This window comes from Azolla caroliniana, unplaced genomic scaffold (genome assembly GCF_043228905.1).
Source record: "Azolla caroliniana isolate FFs.n. ecotype wild unplaced genomic scaffold, voAzoCaro1.0.p SCAF_7, whole genome shotgun sequence".
Lineage (NCBI taxonomy): Eukaryota > Viridiplantae > Streptophyta > Polypodiopsida > Salviniales > Salviniaceae > Azolla > Azolla caroliniana.
Window position 1 is genome coordinate 8,126,040 of NW_028230442.1, and position 26,616 is coordinate 8,152,655.

At 45.2% G+C, this 26,616-nt stretch overlaps 1 non-coding gene and 1 pseudogene across 1 annotated transcript; both read right to left on the minus strand.

Annotated features, from left to right (window-relative positions):
- Positions 1-2,158: 2,158 nt before the first annotated feature.
- On the minus strand, positions 2,159-25,004 carry LOC147861798 (small ribosomal subunit protein RACK1 pseudogene; annotated as a pseudogene).
- LOC147861799 (signal recognition particle RNA) lies at positions 24,029-24,278 on the minus strand. The gene has a single exon (XR_015530073.1).
- Positions 25,005-26,616: the final 1,612 nt, after the last annotated feature.

A 26,616-nucleotide genomic window follows, 5' to 3' on the forward strand; every position in this document is an offset into this window, starting at 1 on the left:
GTATTGTGTTGTATTCCATGTTTATGTATTGTATTGTATTGCATGTGTATGTATACATGTACTATATTGTATTCCATGTTTATGTATGTATGTATGTATTGTACTGTATTGCACGTGTTGTATGTATTGTATTATGCCATGTGTCTATGTGTCTATGTTCAGTGTGTCTATGTATGTATGTATATATGTGTTCTAAATATCTGCATGTTAGATCTATGTGAATGTGTATTCTATACATGTCACAATAAAATAGGTTGGTAGTGATGCCAAAACTCATCACTATTGGCATCACTCACATACAATCATTTTGCAATGTGTTTATTTTTTGTTTTTACTATTTTTAACAAGTATTTATTTATTTTTTTCTTCATTTTTGTATTTTTTGTTTTTCTTTTCTACATTTCTTTTGTTTAGAATGTGTTTGTTGTGTGTGTATGTATGAATGTATGTTAGCTTGTTTGTATGTATATTTTCATGTATGTGAGCGTGGAGAGTATGTGCGTCTTCACACCACCTTCATTCAAAGAATAGGATCACCTTCAATGCCATCTTCTTTGACATGCCTATGTAACATTGCATATATTGTGGTTTCATGGAAGTGAAAAATGATATATCTAACAGAAGATATATCATAACAAGAATATACCATGTGATGTGCAAGAATAATTCACAACATTCAACTTGAGAAAGAACTTCACTACATGAAGTTGCTACAATGCCAAAACAAACACATACTGAGTTTTTCTCTAAGAAAACTTTAGCATTTAAGTCCTTAAGTTCCTACAATGCAACCACACACAATTCTTTTAACCTTTAAACATCTCTTCCATAGCCATAGCCCTTAATCTCTCTACGAAAGAAACATAGCAAGTAAGCTATGGAACCCACAAAGGTTCAGATTCAAGAACATCTAATCTGAAAGGTTTGGTCTCAACAACAATATTTATCATAGATAGGTTTGGTCTTGACAAATTAACTGTTACATAATGAAAACACATTGTGGGAATTCATGTATCCAATTCACAACAAATAAAACCAAAATAGAGTTTCAATTATGCCTCTTGTATTAGTAACATACTTAAACATGACAAATTTACCTCAACCATGGAAACTAGCACTGCAACCATCATGCTGACCATATGACTTGCATGAAACGTCGAAGCACCCCATTGAAGAGTATAAGGAATGCAAAGCTTAGAAATTCACAATTTCGGCAACCTTGATGTTCCATCTAAATATCAACTTAGATACATATAACTTGCAATATATAACTAGGAATTACTAAAAGAGAATCGGTAGAGGAACAATGATTTTATATCACCAAAAAATGTGTATCCAATATTTATCCATGAGTAACACATTTATGTAAGTGTTATTCACCATCGTGTTACATCATGCCCTTACATGTTCTTCCTTGCCCAAAAATAGATAACATTGAGATATACATTCGCATCACTTATATTTATTGATTTTCAAAGGGTGACTCTATCTAATTGCCCACACTTCAAAAACGATGTTATATTGTGCAATGAACAATAGAAACAATCAATATGGCTCAAATTACCAAGGTGATGAAACAACCAATGATGCTCGATCAATCCAGCAGTTGGAAGCAATAACATCAAAGGCATGTATGTCTGTAGGCTCCCATTGGTGTTAGGAGGTATGCATAGGCCCAAATGATAGCCACGCCTATGAGCGTTGAGAATCATTCGAAAAAAAAAATCCCAATTTAAAATTCTTCAAGAACTACATTTTATGATTGTATTAAACAATGAAACTTTTGAAGTGAAAGCATAAACAAAATGCTCACAAAACACATTAAACATGCATGTCATTACCTGCATGCGACAACAACTTTTGGATAATTATTTGGTTGATCCCATTTTCCACACTTTCCCAACTTGCAAGTATAAATAAAATTATTTTAATATCTGACCCAAAATTGACAATTCTTTCAACAAAAATGCATATTTCTTAATGTTTGTTGCGTAAAAATACCATAGCCATGGAAAAATCATTAGGAGGAGAAAAACTACACAACATGATTACAACAACTGTACATACAACCCATAATGTCGAACTTTTTATATCAACTCACTTGCAATAGCATGGATGGATTTTCACATAATATTCCTTTGTGTGGAGGAGCTCCCAACTATGACCTATTGTTGTAATTAGCAGGTGATTTAAGGTTATTAAGGTTCCACACCACATATTTGTCCCATGAACCATAAACCATGATAGGATTCGCAGTAACAGGTGACAAGTAACATATGATACCCAACCGGTGTGTGCATCTATCTTGGATAGTATAGTTGCACTCGCCGAGAGTGTTCCAAAGCTTGATGAATCGATCTCTCGACGTGGAAACGATCTGACGATTGTCTGCAGAGAAGGCAACACTCAGAACGTCTTTAGAGTCTCTAGTGAATCGGCGGTTTGTGGCACCGGAGTAGAGATCCCACAGATGAAGCTCTCCATCCCAACTCCCTAATACTGATAGAGCAAACTTCCTATTGGAAGAGATGGCAACATCTTATACGAAGTGACCATGACTTGTGGGGCGTTTCTTCGTATTGCCATAGTTTTCGTCTCGGGTGAGGGACCACACAACAAAACTTGTCTCGAGAATCAGAGACAATCATGTACCCATCGATGATGGGGCAAGAAATGGAGGTGAGCCAGTCGTTGTGGCCGCTGAGTTTTCCGCCACGGTTTCGATCTGTCTCTGTCTCTCCCCTCTTTCTTGCCCCACATCAAAATATGTATACTCCCCTCCCTTTTATATATGTATGTGCATGTAATATACATATATAATGTATGTAATAATGTATGTGTGTAATATGCACTCATATATATGATGTGTGTGTGTGTGTAAATATTTAAGTATTGTAGTTTGTATGGTCCCATATAACCTATATATATATATATATGGTGATATGTGGAATAAATGTACATATGCAATATATATACATATATATATATATGTAATAATGTATCTATATATGTAATGTATGTATGTGTATGTCAATTTGTATATTGTGTAATATGAATGGATTATATGATATGTAGCATGTAATTTATTTATGTGTTTGTGTGTGTGTGTGTGTGTGTGTATATATAACTTGTTTGTATGTATGTAGATTTGTAATACATATAATATGTCACTATACGTATTTATGTGCATGTGTATGTGTGTGTATATATAATATGTAATTTATTTATGTATGTATATTTTTTGTGTTTGGTATGTATATATGTATTTGTATATAATTGTGTGCATAATAATATATGTGTGTAATATGTAACATACAAAATATGTATGTAGCATGTATGCATTTACATATATGTATTTGTGTATGCATTTACATATGGTAATATATATTTGTACATATATTCATGTTTAGTCAGTATGCATTATAAATGTGTGTAATGCATGTATATACATATTCATGGATGTAATGTTTGAATGTAGGTATATGTGCATGTATGCATGTATATGTATGTATGTATGTATGTATGTATGTATGTATGTATGTATGCTACTCCAAAATTGACTATTGTTTGCATAATATATTCTTTACTATCTAATTGAAATATCTAATATTTCATGGGCTTATGTAATTTTTTTCTATAGTGTAATTGATAACACCCTTATGTAAATATATTTTTTATCTATTTATTAATACCCTTATGTATATATATTCTGTATCTCAATGGTTAATTTAAACCCCTTTTGATGAACTCACGTGCTATCATACAAGTTTTGACAGTGAAGCCCCCGAGGAGGTGATGCACATGAAGACAACGGCATACATACGGTGCTTCATCGACATGAGCCTATACAACAACTTCAATGAAGAGAGCAAGGCTCATGAGCTCTAGGAGAAGATCGGCATTATGTTTCAGAACAAAAATGTTGTTAATCAAGTTTCGATATTCCGGAAGCTAGAAAGACTCCGGTACCAAGATGGCTCCAGCATGGCGGAGCACATGAATGCCTTCCAGGGGCTGATTCACCATGCAACTTCATTGGAAGTACCTCTTGCCGACGAGGTACTAGCACTACTCCTGCTCAGTTCCCTCCCGGATAGCTGGGAGACGTTGGTTGTCACCTTGGGCAACGCCGGGCCGGAAGGAAAGCGGTTATCCCTAGCAAGAGTAAAGTCGAGCTTGCTAGATGAGGAGGCGCGTCGGAAAGATAAAGATACGAGCTCCGACTCCAAAGCGCTCCTTACTGAATCGAAACGCGGAAGACATAGAAACCGTAGTCCCCAGAACCGGGAGAAGTCGGGGACACGGTCAAAGTCAAGGGGGAGGCCTACTTGCTTCTATTGCGGCAAGCCGGGACACTTCCAAAAGAACTGTCGGCATTTCCAAAAAGACAAGGAAACCGATGGTACCGATTCGAAGCGGACCCCGGACCGGAACGGTAAGGACCGGAGGGGGCCGGACCGGAAGGGAACAACGGCAATCGAGGCAAGTGAAGAAGAGTTTATGCTCATCACCAAGGAGAGTGAGATAAACCTTGTTGGCAACGAGATGACCTAGGTGGTAGACTCCGGAGCGTCGTTACACCTTACCCCGGACCGGAAATGCTTCTCATTCTACTCAGCCAGTTATCACCGCTGTGTCCGGATGGGGAATGAAGGTAAATGCCGAATTGTCGGCATAGGAGACGTGTGGCTGACAACACCAACCGGATGCAAGTTGCTGCTGAAGGATGTCCGACATGTTCCGGAGGTTCGTCTAAACCTGATATCAGCCGGTCGGCTAGATGATGAAGGCTACACGGGTAGCATCCGGAACGGTGTCATGAAGTTCAGCAAAGGGAGCCTGATTGTGGCTCGGGCCCGGAAGGTCAACACACTGTACATGATGAATGCCCAGTTATGTCCGGAAGAAGTGAACGTGGCATCCGACACTGCCCGTGAGCTGTGGCATAAGAGGCTGTGTCATATGAGCGAGAAGGGGATGAAGAGGCTTGCAGACGACAACCTCATTCCAGTGAAGAACGTGCACTTGGAGAAGTGCACTGATTGCCTGGCCGGTAAGCAAAACCAGACCTCCTTCCGACCAAGGCCACCGATGAGACGTAATGCACCACTGGAGTTGGTGCATACGGATGTGTGTCAAGTAGACATGAAGTCACATGTCGGAGCGCAGTACTTTGTGACGTTCATAGATGACCACAGCCGGAAGTTGTGGGCCACACTGTTGAAGATGAAGGATCAGGTGCTATCCGTCTTCAAAGAACTCCATGCGAGAGTTGAAAGAGAAACCGAACGGAAGCTGAAGGTGGTTCGAGCAGATAATGGAGGAGAGTACCGGGGGCAGTTTGAGGAGTACTGCCGCTCGAAGGGAATCCAGCTCGAAATTGTTGGGAAACAAGTCCCTCCGGATGGGAAGGAAGAAGAACAGTGCCGATGAACAAACTCGGCCGAGGCCGAAACCGTATGAGGAGGACCCGGCTACGGAGAGCCGGATGGTAGAGACCCGGTATGAACCGGATGAGGAGTACCCGGCTACGGAGAGCCGGATGGTGCAAACCCCGTATGAACCGGATGAGGAGTACCTGGCTACGGAGAGCCGGATGGTGCAAGCCCGGTATGAACCGGATGAGGAGTACCCGGCTACGGAGAGCCGGATGGTGCAGGCCCGGTATGAACCGGATGAGGAGTACCCGGCTACGGAGAGCCGGATGGTGCAAGCCCGGTACGAACCGGATGAGGAGTACCCGGCTACGGAGAGCCGGATGGTACAGACCCGGTGAGAACCGGATGAAGAGACATATTCGTAAATATGTTTCTGAGAACCCATCGAGGCTACATTTGTAAATAGCCGAAAAGTCATATTAGTATAAATATGACTTAGGGCAAACTTTTAGAAACTGTTGTTGTTGTCATTTTTCCTTGTTGGTGCAAGAAGAAGAGAGAGTGCGTAACTGTACAGAGAGAGAGAGAGAGAGAGAGAGAGAGAGACGAGGTCGTTGCCTCTGTTGTAACCGCCGCCTGTGGCGAAGATCGTGAGCACGAGGTCATTACCTCCGTGAACTCACTGTTTTGTACATTCTTACATAGTGACAGTTTGCAGCCCGTGGGCTGCCGTGGTTTTTCCCCCTAGTTTGGGGTTTTCCACGTAAACCTCTTGTGTATCTTTCTCCTCTTTGAGTCGAGTTTTATTTCCCGTTTTCTGTGTGTCAATCTAAGCTCGGTTGTGGCCGAGCGTTGTGCATAAGGAACGTTGTAGTTCCCGACAAGTGGTATCAGAGCGAAATCGACACAGAAAATGGACGAATCATTTGACGGCATGTTCAAGCTCACCGGCTCCAACTATTCAGTATGGAAGTAGAAGATGAGGGACATGCTCATTGTTAAAGACCTCTGGCTGCCGGTTCAGTTCGGGGACAAGAGACCGGATAAAATCGACGCCGTGATATGGGAGGTGATGCACATGAAGACAACGGCGTACATACGGTGCTTCATCGACATGAGCCTATACAACAACTTCAATGAAGAGAGCAAGGCTCATGAGCTCTAGGAGAAGATCGGCATTATGTTTCAGAACAAAAATGTTGTCAATCAGGTGTCGGTATTCCGGAAGCTAGTAAGACTCTGGTACCAAGATGGCTCCAGCATGGCGCAGCATATGAATGCCTTCCAGGGGCTGATACACCAGGCAACTTCATTGGAAGTACCTCGTCGGCAAGAGGTACTTGCGCTACTCCTGCTCGGTTCCCTCCTGGATAGCTGGGAGACGTTGGTTGTCACTTTGGGCAACGCCGGGCCGGAAGGAAAACGGTTATCCCTAGCAAGAGTAAAGTCGAGCTTGCTAGATGAGGAGGCGCGTCGGAAAGACAAAGATACGAGCTCCGACTCCAAAGCGCTTCTTACCGAATCGGAACGTGGAAGACATAGAAACCGTAGTCCCCAGAACCAGGAGAAGTCGGGGACACGGTCAAAGTCAAGGGGAAGGCCTACTTGCTTCTATTGCGGCAAGCCGGGACACTTCCAAAAGAACTGTCGGCATTTCCATAAAGACAAGGAAACCGACGGTACCGATTCGAAGCAAACCTCAGACCGGAATGGTAAAGACCGAAAGGGGCCGGACCGGAAGGGAACGACGGCAATCGCGGCAAGCGAAGAAGAGTTGATGCTCATCACCGAGGAGAGTGAAATAAACCTTGCCGGCGACGAGATGACCTAGGTGGTAGACTCCGGAGCGTCGTTCCACCTTACCCCGGACCGGAAATGCTTCTCATCCTATTCAACCGGTGATCACGGTTGTGTCCGGATGGGGAATGAAGGAACATGCCGAATTGTCAGCATAGGAGACGTGTGGCTGACAACACCAACCGGATGCAAGTTGCTGCTGAAGGATGTCCGGCACGTTCCGAAAGTTTGTCTGAACCTGATATCAGCCGGTCGGCTAGATGATGAAGGCTACACGGGTAGCATCCGGAACGGTGTCATGAAGTTCAGCAAAGGGAGCCTGATTGTTGCTCGGGCCCGGAAGGTAAGCACATTGTACCTGATGAATGCTCGGTTATGTCCGGAAGAAGTGAACATGGCATCCGACACTCCCGGTGAGCTAATGCACAAGAGGTTGTGTCACATGAGCGAGAAGGGGAAGAAGAGGCTTGCAGACGACAACCTCATTCCAGTGAAGAACGTGCACTTGGAGAAGTGCACTGATTGTCTGGCCGGTAAGCAGAACCGGACCTCCTTCCGACCAAGGCGACCGATGAGACATAATGCACCACTGGAGTTGGTGCATACGGATGTGTGTCAAGTAGACACGAAGTCACATGCCGGAGCGCAGTACTTCGTGACGTTCATAGATGACCACAGCCGGAAGTTGTGGGCCACACCGTTGAAGACAAAGGATCAGGAGTTATCCGTCTTCAAAGAGCTCCACGCGAGAGTGGAAAGAGAAACCGGCCGGAAGCTGAAGGCGGTTCGAGCAGATAACGGAGGAGAGTACCGGGGGCAGTTCGAGGAGTACTGCCGCTCGAAGGGAATCTGGCTCGAATTTACCGTGCCGAAGACGCCGGAACTAAACGGACTGGCCGAGAGGATGAACTGGACCATAATGGAGAGGGGCCGGAGTATGCTAGCGCATGCAAAACTACCCAAGAAGTTTTGGGCTGAGGCATTGTCGACGGCGACATATGTGATAAATAGATCACCCTCAGTACCCTTGGACAGAGACACGCCATAGAGAGTATGGACCGGTAAGGAAGTATCCTACCGGCATCTGAAGGTGTTCGGGTGTCTCGCGTACGTGCATGTAGCTAAGGACCGGAGAGGAAAGTTAGATCCAAAGTCCCGGCCATGCATATTCCTCGGTTACAGTGACGATGAGTTCAGCTACCGAGTGTGGGACCTGGTCGACAAGAAGGTATTCCGGAGTCGAGATATTATCTTCATGGAGGACAAGACGCTCGTTGACTGGGAGTCGGAGAAGAAGATAATGAACCCCGAGTCGACCGGTAAGGATCGACTCTACGATGAGCAGACCCAACTGGCAAGAGACCGGTTAGCACTCGAGGGACCAACCGGTTACGATGAGGATACCGAACAGGCTGAAGGAGAAGTAGAGGAAGCTGAAACCGGAACCGGCCAAGACCCCGAATCGGATTCGGATGAAGAGCAAATGGAGGAGCCGGTTACTGAAGCCCGAAGACGGAGATATCCTCTCAGAGAGAGAAGGGCGCCCCGGAGATTTCCGGATGCAGAGCATGTTCTGCTAACCAATGAGGGGGAGCCGGAAAGCTTCGAAGAAGCGAAGGATGACACCCACAGCCGCAAATGGTTAAGTGCCATGCAGGATGAGATGGATTCCCTGCATGAGAACCATATGTACGAATTGGTGGAGTTGCCGAAAGGAAAGCGGGTACTCCGAAACAAGTGGGTGTACAAGTTAAAACCGGGAGATGCCGGCAACCCCCCGAGATACAAAGCCAGGATCGTGGTGAATGGGTTCCAGCAGAAAAAGGGCGTGGACTTTGACGAGATATTTTCCCCAGTAGTAAAGATGACCTCCATCCGGACGGTGCTGAGTATAGCGGCAAGCATGGGCCTCGAGGTAGAATAGCTGGACGTGAAGACGGCATTCCTTCACGGCAACCTTGAAGAGGAGATCTACATGCAGCAACCGAAAGGATTCGTGGAGAAAGGGAAGGAACACCTGGTTTGCCGATTGAAGAAGATCCTCTACGGGTTGAAGCAAGCCCCCCAGCAATGGTACCGGAAGTTCGACTCCTTCATGGCCGATCAAGGGTACCACAAGACGCAGGCCGATCACTGCATGTTTGTGAAGAAGTTCGGAGGCAACTTCCTGATACTCCTTCTGTACGTGGATGACATGTTGATCGTCGAACGGGACCAAGTCAAAATACGGATGTTGAAGAAGGCTCTCAACCGGACCTTCTCAATGAAAGACTTGGGTTCGGCAAGACAGATTGTTGAGCGGCAAGCTCAACCGGAGCCGGATCGGCCGAATAAGCCGGAGCCGGTAAGCGAGACAGATCGGGCGAAATAGATCGGTATGACGGTGAGCAACCGAACCGGCAAGCAGTGGAGGTCGGGTGCAATCCGTAACCGGCAGTCCAATCGGAAGCCTAGTATAGGATAGACTACTAGGTAGCTATAGTCTCGTAGTAAGTGTCAGATGCTCGTGTGAGCATTGAAGTACATGGTACTTCTGTCAGTCCCAAGAGGACTTGTATAAATAGTGCGACTTAGCACAGTGTGTATATAGAGTCTAGATATAATTTTGAAATTACGTTCTGCTCTCTCTCTCTCTCTCTCTCTCTCTCTCTCTCTCTCTCTGTGTTGTTCTCTGTTTTACACTTCCGCAAACACTCACGTTTACATGGTATCAGAGTGCGAGGGTTGAGAACCTCTGCTGCAGACATTTACTCTTGAGAAGAAAACCCTAACAGGTCGAAAACAGACACAGTAGAAGACATGGATAGAGGCATGGCTACATCGCTCCCGGTGGAGAAGCTCGACAGGAGCAACTACGCATCCTGGTCTTACAAGATGCACCAGTACCTGCTTGGACACGGGTACTGGAGTTATGTCGAAGGAGCGAATGATGCGGCACCCGACTCGGCACACAAGGACTTCCCGGTATGGGAACAGGCGGCAAGCAGGGTGATGTACTGCTTCGCGTCCAGTGTCGGCGATCAACTGCTCAGCCACATCCGTGATGCCAAGACACCAAAGGATGCTTAGGGGAACCTGAAAAAGGTTTTCGCCACAAGCACCACTGCCCGGAAGTTGCAACTCAGACAGGAGTTGAGCAATGTTCGACAGAAGAACATGTCCGTGGCAGACTACACGGGCCGGATAAAGGAGATCTACGACTCGCTCGCCTCTATCAATGTTACCGTAGAGGAAGATGAGATGGTGCAGGTATGTCTCGGAGGCCTAGCTTCCAAGTTCAGAGCATTCCGGACTGCGGTGTGTACAAGGGAGAATACCCCCTCATTCTTCGACTTACAGTCGATGGTCCTTGTAGAGGAGAACCACGCCGGTGCATCTACCAGTGCATCCCCGGACAGCCGAATGTTGTACACGGGAACGGATCGGTTCCGTGGGCGTGGTGGAAGAGGTGGGTCGGCACGCAATGGAGGCGGCCGGCAAGAGCAGGAACGGAGGCACTATGAGTGTGCCGACAACAGTTCCGGGACTTCCACAAGCAGGGGGAGTCAAGGCGGTGCCGGAGTCCCGCAAGACAAATCCGCTACGGAATGCTGGTACTGTGGCAAAAAAGGCCACAGGGAAAGCGAGTGTTGGAGAAAGCATGCCGATTCAGACAAATCCGGATCCGGCAAGACCGGTAAGGATGGCCGGCAAAACTCACACTACGCAAACGGATCAGGAGGATCCGGAACCGGAAAGGCCGGTAAGGGGCCAGCCTTGGTGATGAATCACAAGGCAAACTCAATGAAGAAGACCACTTCCAAAACGGAGGAAGTGTGGTATGTTGATTCCGACGCGTCGAACCACATGACGAGCCACAAAGAGTGGTTCTCCTTTCTGGAGAAACCGGATCAACCAGGAGTAGTCGAAACCGGAGACGACACTCCTCACCCAATCGTGCACGTCGGAGAAGTCTCTCTAAGCCATGTCGTACATAAAGGGAAGCTGATGAACGTATTACACGTTCCGACAATCACGAAGAACCTGGTGTCCGTCGGTCAGATTGTCGACCAGGGGATGCAGGTGCGGTTTACGCACCTCGGGTGCTTCATTGAGGATGAGGGCGAAGTCATTGCGCAAGGGCGCAGAGACGGGAGGATGTTTATCCTCAACACCAATGACTTTGGCTCCACTCTGTTCGCGAAACGACAAAAGGTTAAGTCGGACATCAACCTATGGCACAAGCGGATAGGCCACGTCAACTACCGGAGGCTTCAAGACCTGCAAACGAAACAAGTCGTTTTCGGTTTGCCGAAGTTCAGCGGCCGGAGAGCCGAAATTTGTGAAGCCTGCCAACTTGGGAAGCAACACCGGCTTCCATTCCCCACCGAACGGAACCGGAGCCATAACAAGCTCGATCTCATCCATTCGGATGTGTGGGGACCGGCACAAAGTGTAAGCTTTGGCGGGAGCCGATACTTCATCTCCTTCATCGACGACTATACTCGACATACTTGGATCTACCTCATTGAGCGGAAGAGCGAAGTCTTCGACTGTTTCCAGAGCCTCCAGAAGATGGTGGAACGGGAATCGGAGAGGAAGATCAAATGCCTTCGGTCGGATGGCGGAAAGGAGTATTTTTTCGGCCAATTCACCAGTTATATGTAGCAGAAGGGAATTCGGCGAGAGTTCAGCTGCAGATACACACCGGAGCAAACGGTGTGGCCGAAAGGAAGAACCAGACACTCGTCGAAGCGGCAAGGGCAATGCTAGAGGAGAAGAGCATGCCCCGGTTCTACTGGGCGGAGACGGTCCGGACGGCCGTCTACATACAAAACCGCATTGGTGACAAGGTGTAAGCTCATGAGCTGTATTTCGGGCGCAAGCCGAACTTAAGACACCTTCGGATATTCAGCAACATAGCGTATGTGCATGTGCCGGATCAGAAGCGGAGAAAGCTGGATGCAAAATCGGAAAAATGCATCCTAGTCGGCTATGCTCAAGAGCAAAAGGGGTATAAGTGTTATAACCCCCGGACGAAGGAAGTCCGAGTTAGCCGGGATGTCGAGTTCGATGAATCGGCATCTTGTTACTCCGTACCGACTCCGACTTCTGATCCCGACCCAATGACGGAAGATCAGGCCAGTGAGCCTGAATCAGCCCTGGCAGAGGATGATGAAGTCGGGACTCTAGATGAGAGTCCGGAATCGTTACGGTTGAGTGGACCGAACGAGCGACTGAGTCGGTTGGACCAGTCGGATGAAGAGACGGCAAGTGGTGGAGACTCTGTCGTGCTCTCCCCGCGCAAGGAACCGAGGAAACGGTTCACACGCAAAGAGAAGGGGAAGAGGAAGATGCCGGAATTCGAAACCGGCAACGATGAGTCAGATCGATGCGTATCCGACTCCGGAAAGGAGAAAGGCGGATCTTCAGCAACGAAGACCGAACTGGCCAAGAAGGGCCTCAAATCAGGTGACAGTGCGTTGCGCCGATCAACCCGCCAGAAGGATCCCGTCATGCGGTACGGGTACAATGAATACATGGCGCATCATTATGCGTACATGACTAAGGTGACAGAAGTGCGTGAGCCGGAGAGCTACGCAGAAGCGGAAAAGGACGCAAATTGGCGTGCCGCTATGGACGAAGAAATGCGGGCACTCGATGCCAACGAAACTTGGGACCTAGTTGATCCTCCCCGTCACTGTAAACCGATCGGATGCAAGTGGGTGTACAAGGTCAAGTACAACGCCGACGGTTCTGTTAACCGGTACAAAGCCCGGTTAGTGGCGAAGGGATACGCGCAGACCCACGGAATCGACTACGACGAGACCTTCGCTCCTGTGGCGAAGATGACGACGGTTCGTGTGGTACTGGCGGTTGCTGCGGCAAGGGGGTGGCATCTTCACCAGATGGATGTGAAGAATGCCTTCCTTCAAGGAGAGCTTGAAGAAGAAGTCTTTATGACTCAGCCCCCCGGATTTCAATCGGAGATGAACAAATCGGCGGTATGCCGACTGAAGAAGTCACTTTACGGCTTGAAGCAAGCCCCCCGAGCTTGGAACGCGAAGATCACGCACCGGTTGCGTAAGCTGGGGTTTGTTGTCTCTAAGTCGGACTCTTCGTTGTTCATCCGGCAAGGCTCTGACGGTCCGGTATGTATACTCTTGTATGTGGATGATTTAGTCATCACCGGACCGGGTCTTCCGGAAATCAATCGCGTCAAGTCCCAGTTGTCGGACGCATTCGAAATGAAGGACCTAGGGGACCTTCATTATTTTCTTGGGATCGAAGTGATCCGGACCCCCGACGGCATATTGCTCTCACAACGACATTACGTGTTGAATATGTTGTATAAGTTCGGCATGACGGATTGTCGACCTGTCTCCACACCCCTGGACTGGAACCAGAAGCTCCGTCCTAACTCCGGACCGACCTGCAATCAGAAACGGTTCCGACAGGTTGTCGGAAGCCTGATCTACTTAACCATCACCCGATCCGACATCAGCTATCCGGTCGACATGGTAAGTCAGTTCATGCAGAAGCCGACCGTGGAGCACCTTCAATGCGCGCAACGAATATTACGGTATGTCAGCGGCACTAAGGACCGGGGTCTGCTATACCGGCGAGGTATACCCGAAGAGCTTGTCGGTTACACAGATGTTGATTGGGCCGGCGATGCGTCTGATCGCCGCTCCACTTCCGGATACATGTTCTCCATAGGTAGTGCGGTCGTTGCGTGGAGCAGCAAGAAGCAGCCCACAGTGGCTTTGTCAAGCACTGAGGCTGAGTACCAGGCCGCTACCGTTGCCACTTGTGAAGCCATTTGGCTTCGGCGACTGTTGTGAGACTTGCGGATCGAGGTACCGACCCCGATCCCGATTTACTGCGATAACATGAGCAGCCTGCAGCTCGCCAGGAACCCTGTGTTCCATGCTCGCACAAAGCACATCGAGGTGCACTACCACTTGGTGCGTGAGCGCCTGAGCGGTGAAGTTGACCTACGATATGTTCATACAGATCGGCAAGTTGCCGACATCTTCACCAAGGTGCTCGGATCGGACAAGTTGCAGCACTTTATCTAGATCCTTGGTATTCAGCATCTCGACGTGCCGCACTTGAGGGGGAGAAGCAAGGGCAAAGTCTCTACCGAAACGGTCAAAGGCCAAAAAATCGTTGAACCCGTCGGAAAGAGGAGAGCCGGAAGAAGAGGAAACAAGAAGATGAAGGAAGCCGAGTCGACGAAGGAAGTCAACACATCCGAACAGGTCGGAGTAAGCGGCTGTGAAGAAGAGTTGTGCACTCAGGAGGAGAAGTGCATGTTGTGCGGAGGTCATCACGACGGTACTGACCATGATACAGAGTTGAATGACGAATTCGATTTCGGTTCACCGGTTGAAGAAGTCGAGGGAAGCATGGAGAAAGCCAAGACTCGGAAGTGGTCCGATGTGGTGAGAGGCCTGGAGCCGGAAGTCGAATCGGAGTGTACCGATTCGGACAAGAGCTTGAACGAGTCGGAGACAGCTGACTCGGATCAACAGATGGATCCGGATGAGTCGGATCGACTAAAGGCCAAGGGGACACGGACACAGCAGAAGTCGATGCCATCGTGGGAGAACCGACGGATCGGCAAGCACCGGAGTCACAGCAACGTGAGTGCTAAGATGGGCCTATTGAGCAGACATGGCGACCGAGAGGGTCGAGGCGCGCAGAACCAAAGGGGTCGCGGCAAACGGGACCAGACCGGACGAGGAGCGCAAGCAAGGCGGAGTGACGCCAGGAGAAGTCGGTTGGAAGAACTGACTGCCACAAAGGTCGACACTACGACCCCACCTCAGGTTGAGCTTGAGGGGGAGTGTTGAGCGGCAAGCTCAACCGAAGCCGGATCGGCCGAATAAGCCGGAGCCGGTAAGCGAGACGGATCGGGCGAAACGGATCGGTATGACGGTGAGCAACCGAACCGGCAAGCAGTGGAGGCCGGGTGCAATTCGTAACCGGCAGTCCAATCGGAAGCCTAGTATAGGATAGACTACTAGGTAGCTATAGTCTCATAGTAAGTGTCAGATGCTCGTGTGAGCATTGAAGTACATGGTACTTCTATCAGTCCCAAGAGGACTTGTATAAATAGTGCTACTTAGCACAGTGTGTATATAGAGTCTTGATATAATTTTGAAATTACGTTCTGCTCTCTTTCTCTCTCTCTCTCTCTCTCTCTCTCTCTATGTTGTTCTCTGTTTTACGCTTCCGCAAACACTCACGTTTACACAGATGTTGGGGATGCATATTATCCGGAACCGGTCAGTGAAGCAATTATGGTTGTCACAGGAGAAGTACGTGACAAAGGTGCTTCACCGGTTCAACATGTCAGATGCGAAACCGGTCGGATCGACACTTTCGGCAAACTGCAAGCTATCTGGTAAGCAAAGCCCGAAGACGAAAGCAGAGAAGGCGGATATGATGAAGATTCCATATGCCTCTGCCGTCGGGAGCTTGATGTACGCAATGGTGTGTACCCGATCGGATATAGGATACGCAGTCGGAGTGGTGAGCCGGTTTATGAGCAATCCCGACAAGGAGCACTGGAACGCGGTCAAATGGATACTCCGGTATTTGAAGGGCACTTCAAATATGTGTCTCTGATTCGGCTCCGGAAAACCTCAACTTGACGGTTTCACCAATTCGGACATGTCGGCTGATGTGGATACCAGCCGGTCTACATCCGGATATGTAATGACATATGCAGGGGAAGCTGTTTCGTGGCAGTCGAGGCTGTAGAAGACGGTTGCATTGTCAACCACGGAGGCGGAGTACATGGCAATTGTGGAAGCCGGCAAGGAAATATTATGGATGAAGGACTTCATCGGAGAGCTCGGTATCCGGCAAGATGAATACCGACTCTATTGTGACAGTCAAAGTGCCATCCACCTTGCTAAGAATGCGGCCTACCATTCCTGGATGAAGCATATCCAGCGAAGGTATCACTGGATCCGGGAAAGAGAAGATGACCAGGAGTTCGCACTGACGAAGATCCACACGGCCAAGAACGGGTCAGATATGTTGACCAAAGTGTTGATACCCGACAAGCTGGATGCATGCCGGAAGAGGATCGGACTAGTAAGACATCCCATGCCGGAGTGAAGGGGGAGTTTGTTGGGAGACAGGTCCCTCCAAATGGGAAGGGAGAAGAACAGTGCTGATGAACAAACTCGGACGAGGCCGAAACCGGATGAGGAGTACCCGGCTACGGAGAGCCGGATGGTGCAGACCCGGTGAGGAGTGCTCACCGGATGAAGAGACATATTTGTAAATATGTTTCTGAGAGTCCATCATGGCTATATTTGTAAATAGCCGAAAAGTCATATTAGTATAAATATGACTTAGGGCAAACTTTTAGTTGTTGTAGTTATTCTTGTTGGTGCAAGAAGAGAGAGAGCGTGTAACCGTGTACAGAGAGAGAGAGAGAGAGAACGAGGTCATTGCCTCTGTTTAAACTGCCGCATGTGGCGAAGATCGTGAGCACGAGGTCATTGCCTCCGTGAACTCACTGTTTGTACATTCTAACATAGTGATAGTTTGCAACCTATGGGCTGCTGTGGTTTTTTCCCTAGTTTGGGGTTTTCCACGTAAACATCCTGTGTACCCTTCTCTTCTTTGTGTCGTGAATTTATTTCCCGTTTTCTGTGTATGATTCTAAGCTCGGTTGTGGCCGAGCGTTGCGTATAGAGAGCGTTTCAGTTCATGTCATGATATGGCTCCAAAGGATTTGAACCCATGACCTTGTGTTACAAGGGTTGAACCCTTACCATTAAACTATGCATTGTAATATAAAAAATATTATTTTTATTTATTATTTCACTATAGGAAATTCATATATATTCCAGATTACTCTGGAACATTCTAGAAACTTTAGGAGTATTCCTGACAGTACTATAAATAGAGGCACATGGCATTATAAGGAACCAATTCAGTTCAATGCCAGTCTTAAGCCTCCTAATTGTTCTTGTATCTTTCTTCATATAATATAATATACTTCCTGTTGTCATCATTCTCTCTCTCTCCCTCTCTCTTCCCCTCTCGTGATTCTCACTGACTCTTTCCCTTCTTAGTACTAATCCTCATTCTTCTCCTCTATCTTTAGACTAATTCTTCGTGCCTCTAGTACTATCCCTCATAGTTTGAACTGAATTTCTCATCTTCTTATCCCTCCTTCCCTTCATACTATTCCTCTTATCCTTCCTTCCTCCAATACTATGGCAACTATTAGCACTCAAGAGTACCAATCTGTCTTCTCGGAGCTGCAGTGCTTGAAAGAAAAGTTTGTAGCGCTAGAACAAGAAAATCAACAATTGTTGGGGGATCTTCAACAAATCTCTCTAGAGTAGCAGCAAATGCAACAACAACATGCAGAGTTGGCGTTATGTGTGCAACAACTTAAAGCAATGATTGTGTCATTACAACAACGAGTACCAAGTACGGAAGGAATTCATAAAGAACCCAAGATCGGTCTTCCTACAAAATTCGAGGGAATGCGATCACAATTCAAAGGATTCCTTAATCACAAATGTCTCGTGATTCAAATGCATCCTTCCCGATACCCCACCGATGCACACGAGTGGGACTAGTAGCCACGTTTCTTAATGGCACAGCTTTGCATGGTTCTCTCCTTTGTTAGAACAAGGATCTTCATTGTTAAATAATTTTGAGGAATTTATTAGTGAGTTTAAAGCCTGTTTCGGGGACATCGATAGCATTAGGACGGCAATCAATAAAATCCGAAGATTGCGTGGAGGTGATCGTCCAGCCTCAGCCTACGCTGCGGATTTTAATGTTTTAAATCTACTCGATCAAACTCATGTCTACTCAAGTTATATGAGAAAACCATTAAGTTGATCATATGCCTCAATTACAAATGCCAAGAACAAGGTCGGGGCCCACATATGCCTCAATCATAGCAAACCATTTGCAAGGGAGTCATATAATGTCATCTCTAGCAAATACTCCAACTCCGATGGAAATCGACACCACACGTCATCACGGACCATTATCGAAAGAGGAAAAGCAGTGACGCCGAGCAAATCGACTATGTCTTTATTGCGGTGAACCGGGGCATATTGCAATGAACTGTCCTCATAGGCCAAGAAGATAGGTAATTCAATAGACGCTAGTACTAATAGTACTAAATCCCAGTCTATTCCATTAGGAGTGTCTGATAGTCCTAATAACCCAAGCCTATCAAACAAATTTGAAGTTCTTAGTCAACTAGAAGAAGAGTTAAACGGTTAAGTCAAGCCAAAATAGGAGTCGTTTGGTTGGGCAGCCCTAGATTTGTGCAACCCATTAGTGGTTCCATTCCCTCTAACCAAGTTAGCAATGTCTTCCTAGCTCAAGTAATAATTAGTACTAAAAGTAACCCTCCAATACATGTCTTAATGCTCTTAGATTCCGGAGCCAATTCTTGCTTCATGGATAAGAATTTTGCCCAAGCTCATCAGATATCCCTAAGAAAACTCCCTTGCCCAACTTCTGTAGTAGTCATTGATGGTCGCCCCATTGATTCCAGTAATATCGTAGAAGAGTTAGAGACGATTAGTGTTGTCCTAAATAATTTGGCGTGTGTGGTATCATTTAATATAATTAGTAGTCCAGAGCATCCAATTGTTTTGCGGTTACCATGGTTCGAATTACACAATCCGAACATAGATTGGAGAACAAGAGAAATCAGGGAATCTCCTCACAAGATTTCAACCATTTCGCTACATCAATTGCGTGATGAAGGACACAAGGAATCAATGTTTGTATTCGCAGTATCAGTGGAACCTTCCAACACCGCTAAGGAGGAGTCAACAATTCAACTTCCAAAGAAGTATCATCATTACGCCGATGTTTTTTATAAGGTACAAGGTAATACTCTTCCTCACCATCAATCGTATGATTGTCCCATTGATTTACAACCACGAAAAGAGTCACCATGGGGACCGATCTACAACATGTCACCAATCGAGCTTGAAGTTCTTCGAGCCTACATAGAGGAAATTTTGGCAAACAGGTTCATTCAACATTCAAAATCTCCAGGCGGCGCGCCTATTTTCTTCGTCAAGAAAAAAGATGGCTCACTTCGTCTAGTCGCGGATTACCATGGCTTGAATAAGGTCACCATCAGGAATAGGTATGCACTTCCCCTGATCTCGAGTCTTTTAGAAAGGATTCATGGAGCAAAGTTTTTCACAAAAATTGACTTACAAGAGGAGCATATAACTCGTGCGGATTCGACCAGGAGACGAATGGAAGACAGCTTTCCGCACCCGATAGGCACGTCGAGTATACAGTTATGCCATTCGGCCTCACCAATGCACCATCAATCTTCCAGCATATGGCAAATGATATATTCCAAGATCTTTTGGACATCTACTTGGATGATCTACTAGTTTATTCAAAGACACAAGAGGAGCATGATGCTCATGTACTATTAATACTAAGACGACTACGAGAACATGGTCTTTATGCAAAGCTAGAAAAGTGTAGTTTTGACTATAACCAAGTGGAATTTCTAGGTTATGTCATCTCCTCAAAAGGTATATCTATGGATCCAGCTAAAGTCCAAACTGTGTTAGAGTGGCAAACTCTATGTTCGTTGCAAGATGTGCAATGCTTTTTAGGATTTGCAAATTTCTATTACAAGTTTATACAAGACTACTCAAAGCTTATTTTACCGCTCACACAACTTACAAAGAAGGGACAATCGTTTGTTTGGTCTAAGGAAGCGGACACGGCTTTTGAAGGTCTCAAGAAAGGATTTACATCAACTCCTGTTCTAGCTCATGTTAACGCAAAAACCATTTATCATTGAGGTAGACACATCCAATTTCGCCCTCAGTAGTATTTTGTCACAGTAAGGCAACGATGAGAAGCTACATCTCGTGGCTTTCCACTCGTGCAAATTTGACGCTGCCGAAATCAACGACGAGATACATGACAATGAGCTATTAGCAATAGTGGACTCTTTTGCACAATGGAGGCATTTTTTAGAAGGATCTCCTCATCAAGTCATTGTATTTAGTGATGTTACCCGTAGGAGTTGTACGGGGCGGTATAATGGTAAAACACATTAAAGGGGTTGTTCGGTATGTGTAAAGTATATGAGTGTGAAGATGAGTATGTGTGAGCACATGCACAATTATGTGCATGTGACAAGAGTGTAACGGTCTCTTTTGTAACGGTCATTATTTACAGTTACATTTTGTATTATATAAACCCCTTATGGGGCATGTAATGGATAGGCATTTTTCCCTCTCATTTTGGTGTCTTTGTGTATTTGTCTTTCTCTCTAGCTCTCTCTCTAACTTAACCCCCTTCACCCCCCACCCCAACAACAAGTGATCACAAGAATCTTGCCTACTTCTAGAATGCTCACGTGTTAAATAGATGACAAGCTCGGTGGGCTCAGTTCCTCACTCGTTTCGACTTCAAGATTACATATCGTCCGGGCAAGCAACAAGGGAAGGCAATTGCATTATCACGACGCTCATATCTAGCTCCTCATCCTGGTGATCCAACCTTCAACAACCAAAAGCAAGTAATTCTAGGTCCAACACGACTTCAAGCAACGTTGGTTTTTGACACTCCATTGGATTCCTGCATTATCGGTACCATACATGAAGATTTGAAGACAAATGTTTTTGCTCAAGCTATTCTAGATCAAATCGATCCCTCTCGAGCATCTTGTTCACGATCACAACCAGGTATGGATTATCGACAATTCAAACGTCATGATGGTTTACTCTTCTTTAAGAAACTTTTGTATGTTCCCAATGGTTCTTTTCGCCTTCGAATAGTACAAAATTGTCAAGACACATACACAGCCAGACATTTTGGGAGTACTAAAACATTGGATTTAGTACAGGGATCATTTTGGTGGCCCCATATGAGAAGATTTGTCGAAGGCTATGTTCGAACATGTGATACATGTTGCAAAGCAAAGATGCCTCAACATCATTCATATGGTTTGTCGAAGACGTTACCGATCCCAAGCAAACCGTGACAACCTATTTCTCTAGATTTTATCATAGATCTTCCCAATTTTAGGCAATCGTGAGGGAGAGCTTCACGCCTAGTCGTGAGCAACAGTACTTCGTTACATTTATCGATGACTTCAGCAAAAAGGTGTGGGCTTTCATGTTGGTGTCTAAAGACCAAGTGTTGTTGGTCTTTAAAGAGTTTCATGCAAGGGCAGAAAGAGAATCAGACAGAAGTTAAAAGTTGTCCGAATAGACAACGGTGGTGAGTACAAAGGCCAATTTGAGTTGTATTGTAAGACTGAAGGCATCAAACTTGATTATACAGTGATGAAGACACCTGAGCTGAATGATCTAGTAGAGAGAATGAATAGGACCATAATGGAAAGGGTAAGAAGCATGTTGACGCATGCAAAATTGCCGAAGTCATATTGGGTTGAGGCAATATTAGCGGATGTTTACCTTATAAACAAGTCTCCCTCAGTGCCTCTAAAGGGTGATGTCCCACAGAGGGTGTGGACTTGAAGAGGTGTGTCTTACCAACACTTAAGGGTGTTCAAATGCTTAGCTTATATGCATGTGGTTAAAGATCGAAGGTCAAAACTAGACAGCAAGTCCAAGCCTTGCATATTCTTGGGGTACTCGAAAGATGAGTTCGGGTACTAGCTGTGGGATCTTCTTCCTAAGAAGATGCTAAGGAGCTGTGATATTGTATTCATGGAAGACAAAACGATAGAAGACTACAGACAACAAAAACCAATGTCGTCTTCCCATGCGACTACGATTATGGAGTCGGCACTAGTCGATTCCCCTTCCACACAACGAGTCTGCAAACAACAGCCGGCTGCTGAAACCGAATTTGAGTCAACCAGCACACAACAGCAGGCTCAGAAGATGAGTTGGCAAAAGAAACCAAATCTGAGCTCATCCACTAAGATAAAGGAAGGTCTCCTCTCGGTATCCAGCCAATCAATATGTTCTCTTGACTGATGAAAGGGAACTAGAATGCTATAAAGAATCCATGACTGATGTACACAAGGAGACGTGGTATAGTGTCATGTAAGAGGAAATGGATTCCTTGCTTTTGAACCACACCTATGAGCTAATTGAGTTGCCTGATGGAAAGAAGGCACTTAGAAACAAATGAGTCTATAAATTAAAGACTGGAGAAGATAGAAGTACACCTGGGTATAAGGCCCGTATTGTAGTGAAGGACTTTCAACAGAAAAAAGGTGTTGACTTTGATGAGATGTTTGCTCCAGTAGTCAAGATGACTTCCATCCGACCTATTTTCAGCATGGCTACTAGTATGAACGCGGAGATTGAACAATTGGCTACCAGTATGAACCTGGCGCGCCCATTGAAATAGATCACATGTCGGTCCTTAACGCAGCGGAGCCATGCCTCCACACAACCCCGCAGATCCCCCATAAAGTTTAAAATACTTATATAAGTCAACACAACAATGACATATATATAAGCATCCACAAAAACACATACATGGACATTTATTTCTCATATGCCCCTATCTACCTACCTATTCAAACCACTCTACACATAGAAGGGTGAATTGTATCAAACTGTCCTTCGTACACAGATTGTGCACCACCAATCAAGAAACATAAACTCCACAATCCTTCATTGACAACACCATTATTGAAATCATCTTCTGGTTCAGGTCCCCAATGGTCCTACTTAACATTGTTGGTCATGACACCATTTTGGATGCCTACTTGATCGAACTCATGAATGACTGACTCTTCCCATTGATTCCTACTCGAACTTAGAAAACCATTAAGTTGATCATTTTAATGTTTTAAATCTACTCGATCGAACTGTCTACTCAAGTTATATGAGAAAAAAGGTTTTGTTGGGTAATGGGGGAGGCTGCGGTGGACAGCGGCGACTGTGTTCTGAGTTTTGCTAAGCTTCCGCACATGTATTCTTTTACAAAGACAAAAGGGATGTGTATGTGCAAACCCCTCATCGAGTAATGATGACTAAGGGAGGAAAGAAAGGAAAGAGCCCAAAGCTAGGCCTATCGATGCAATTGCTAATGTTATTGAAAATGCTACTCGATAGTGGGAACATGCTCACTCCACTAAGGAATAGGGGCCCAATGCTTGTTCCCGACTCACACATGACCTCACGACAATGCTCAAAGTTGGACACTTGGCAACCACTACCCGTATGCCTAGGGTTTAAACCTAGGGTGGGGGTTTTGTGTTCCAAAGATACCCCCTCTATAAATAAAATACATGCATAGCTTAAATTCGTTTCCTAAACTCTAGGCTTTCGTCATAAAATTTAGCATTTAAACACCTAATCACACATTTAAACGCCTACTTCCAAGCACTCTCAACACTCAAATAAACATTCACATATCAATAATATCTCATATTCAGTCAGGCACATACACGACAACATACATATAAGCATCCACAAAACACATACATGGACATTTATTTCTCATATGTCCCCTATCTACCTAGAAGGGTGAATTGTATCAAACCGTCCTTGGTACACAAATTATATGTATGCTAAACCCATTTTGGATGCTTACTTCTCTACCTGTTGATGCGCACCTACTCGAACTTAGAAAACCATTAAATTGATCATTTTAATGTTTTAAACATACTCGATCGAACTCATTCATGTCTACTCAAGTTATATGAGCAAAAAGGTTTTGTTGGGTAATGGGGGGAGGCTGCGGTGGACAGTGGCGGCTCTGAGAGGGATGGTCAGTAGGGGCGCCGTAGTCCCTCCACCGCCGAGAGAGGGGGGTCATGATGATCGCTGGCTGCGCAAAAAGGTTTTTGGAGGGAGGCTGCGGTGGACAGTGGCGGCTCTGAGAGGATGGTCAGCAGGGGCGCAAGGGCAGCGTGGTCCCTCCACCGCCGAGAGAGGGGGGTGATCGCTGCTCCGTCGCCGGCCTTACACGCGGTACCCCACCACTTCAAGGCGCCGGACGCCTCACCCTCCGGCGAGACGCCCACCGACACTCTCTGCTTGGAGCGGGCGCGCCCATTCAGATGCGCCGCCTGCCGGTCCTTAGCCCAGCGGAGCCATGCCTCCACACAGCCTCCAAATCCCCCCTTGTGAGGGTTACAGGTACAGAACCACCCGGGATGAAGTCTTCTCTCTTCCACTTACTCATATATCTGGCTCAATCTATGTGCCTTCCTTTGTATGTGGGATAAATTCTTTCATTCTCTTTTCTCGTATGGGTCTCACTCATCGCATACATGCATGCATACACATATGTGCATTAACATACTATGGGCTTAGCGTCGTCACGTACGTATATATGATGATTTTGTAAATCAAATTTGTTGGGGGGGGGGGATTCTAATGAGCTTTTGTGATATTCTTTTATTGTATTTAGTTTTAGGCCATCACCCATTCTTACTCATCAAACATACTAACCTATAGTTGACATATGTCGAACCACATTTATTTTTCATAATATGTAATACAACCCCCTTTACATTGTGTAGTGGTCAATGCAATGTCCCAAAAGAATGTTGTCTATCTATCATTTGGGGGTAGAGTCATTATTCGCACATCTATTCGGTTACTAACCTAACTTCAAAGTCAAAACCAAGGTGAACCTATTCTTCTTACCACATACCTCTACAATTAAAAGATGAAGGACAAGTCCACTTTACATCCATGCAATAGTCCAACTTGTTGGTTCTACAAAGTATTTGATCCCTCCATCAAACCACCTAGAATTCAACCATCATGACATTTATAGTTTTTCATTGATTCCACATTTTGGGATAACTTGGCATCTTCACCATCTTGGATGCAAACGCATCCCACTTACTTTCCGCTCCATAGATGGTGGCCACGTGATGACTTTACTAAAGCTCAAGAAAGGCTACCTACATTACTTTTTAACTGCCCCTTGTTTTCTTCACTACCTAATGAAAATCCTCCCAAAGAGTGGATTGTGTTGATCATGATCACATTCACCAATGACTACATAAACATCCTTGACCCAACCATTCAAGTTGTCATTCGTATACTTCAGTCTTCAACTATTGTGCATCCTTTTAGTGGATCCAAGGTTCATGCTCCTAACTATTATGAATATGATATTTGGCATTTGATTTCAATGCAAATCCTAGGAAGTGGCAATCGGCCAATTTGCAAAAACAAGCTCAATTTCTTCCATCTTCCTACTTCCGCAATTGTTGAAACAGTGGTAGGCACAATTGTTATCCCATCTTTTGTGGACTTTGGGTGCACCTTTCATCCCTCACCTCCGAATTGGTCATATACTAACTTTATACCAACCACGTTCCCAACTTCCTCTCTATTCATCACGATCGACATATATTCTCACTCCTAGTAGGATCAAAGTTATGGTTGTGATGTTAGTTTAGGAATTCAAAAATACCATGATAAAAAATGTCCTTAACAAGGAGAATGAAAATTCATTCAAATATGGTGTACATATCATGTACAAATTTCAATCCCATCCATTGTGAAGGTCAACAATCTATCCTTACATTTTGTAATACTATTATAGACGTGCTCAATTTATCTATTGATTCATTCAATTTGGTAGAGTTTTTAAGTTGTGTTGGAATTGGTCAACCCAATAACTCTTTGGATTCTCTAGAAACAGCGGTGTAAATGGGTATTTTCCAAACCATACATCAAGCAATGTTATTGCAAGAGATATACAGTGAAGTTGTAGCCACTCTAAAGAGCCTATATGATGGCCTCACAGACGGATCCGATGGAGCCGAAAGACAATGATTAGCCTTCATCCAACAATGGTCGTCCTCTCCCTTTCTTGAGTCAATGGGCCTCCACATAAGATGGAACTATCGTGTCTCTATTGAGATTTGTATATAACATTCTCATCAGTAAATTTTTATAACTAATGGAAGAAGTTTTTTTTGGAAATAATAAATAATAAATTGTAGAGTTTTAACTTTTAGGCCTTTGTTTTGTAAAGTATTTCCTATCTTTACAAAAAAGTGTTTGCATTAACACTCCTAGTGCATTGAATTAATATTGATTATCATCGAATTTTGGGCGGAAATGCTTTTAATCATCATTGGATATAGATAGCAATGTTTTGTCAATCCTACAGGGCCTAGGATACTTTAATATTGTTCTTAGAGTAACCACGAGAATTCGTAATATATGTTCATAGTTTAGTTCGAACTTGTTGAGCTAGTAATTTTATATTTATCTTGGTTGAAGGATGCATACTAAATTCGATGAATACTTTAAATCTTAATATTTAGTTAGGCTTGGTGATTCACAACTAAATACATATGGTCAATACCTTGAATATGTGTGACGTGGCATAGGTGTAAATATTAAGTGCGTGGCTTATGTGTAGACCTAATACTATCACTATGCACAAACTATGAAGCAAGTATTTTGGTCTTTGAATGGTTTAATTAAGGATATGCTTATTGTAAACAATT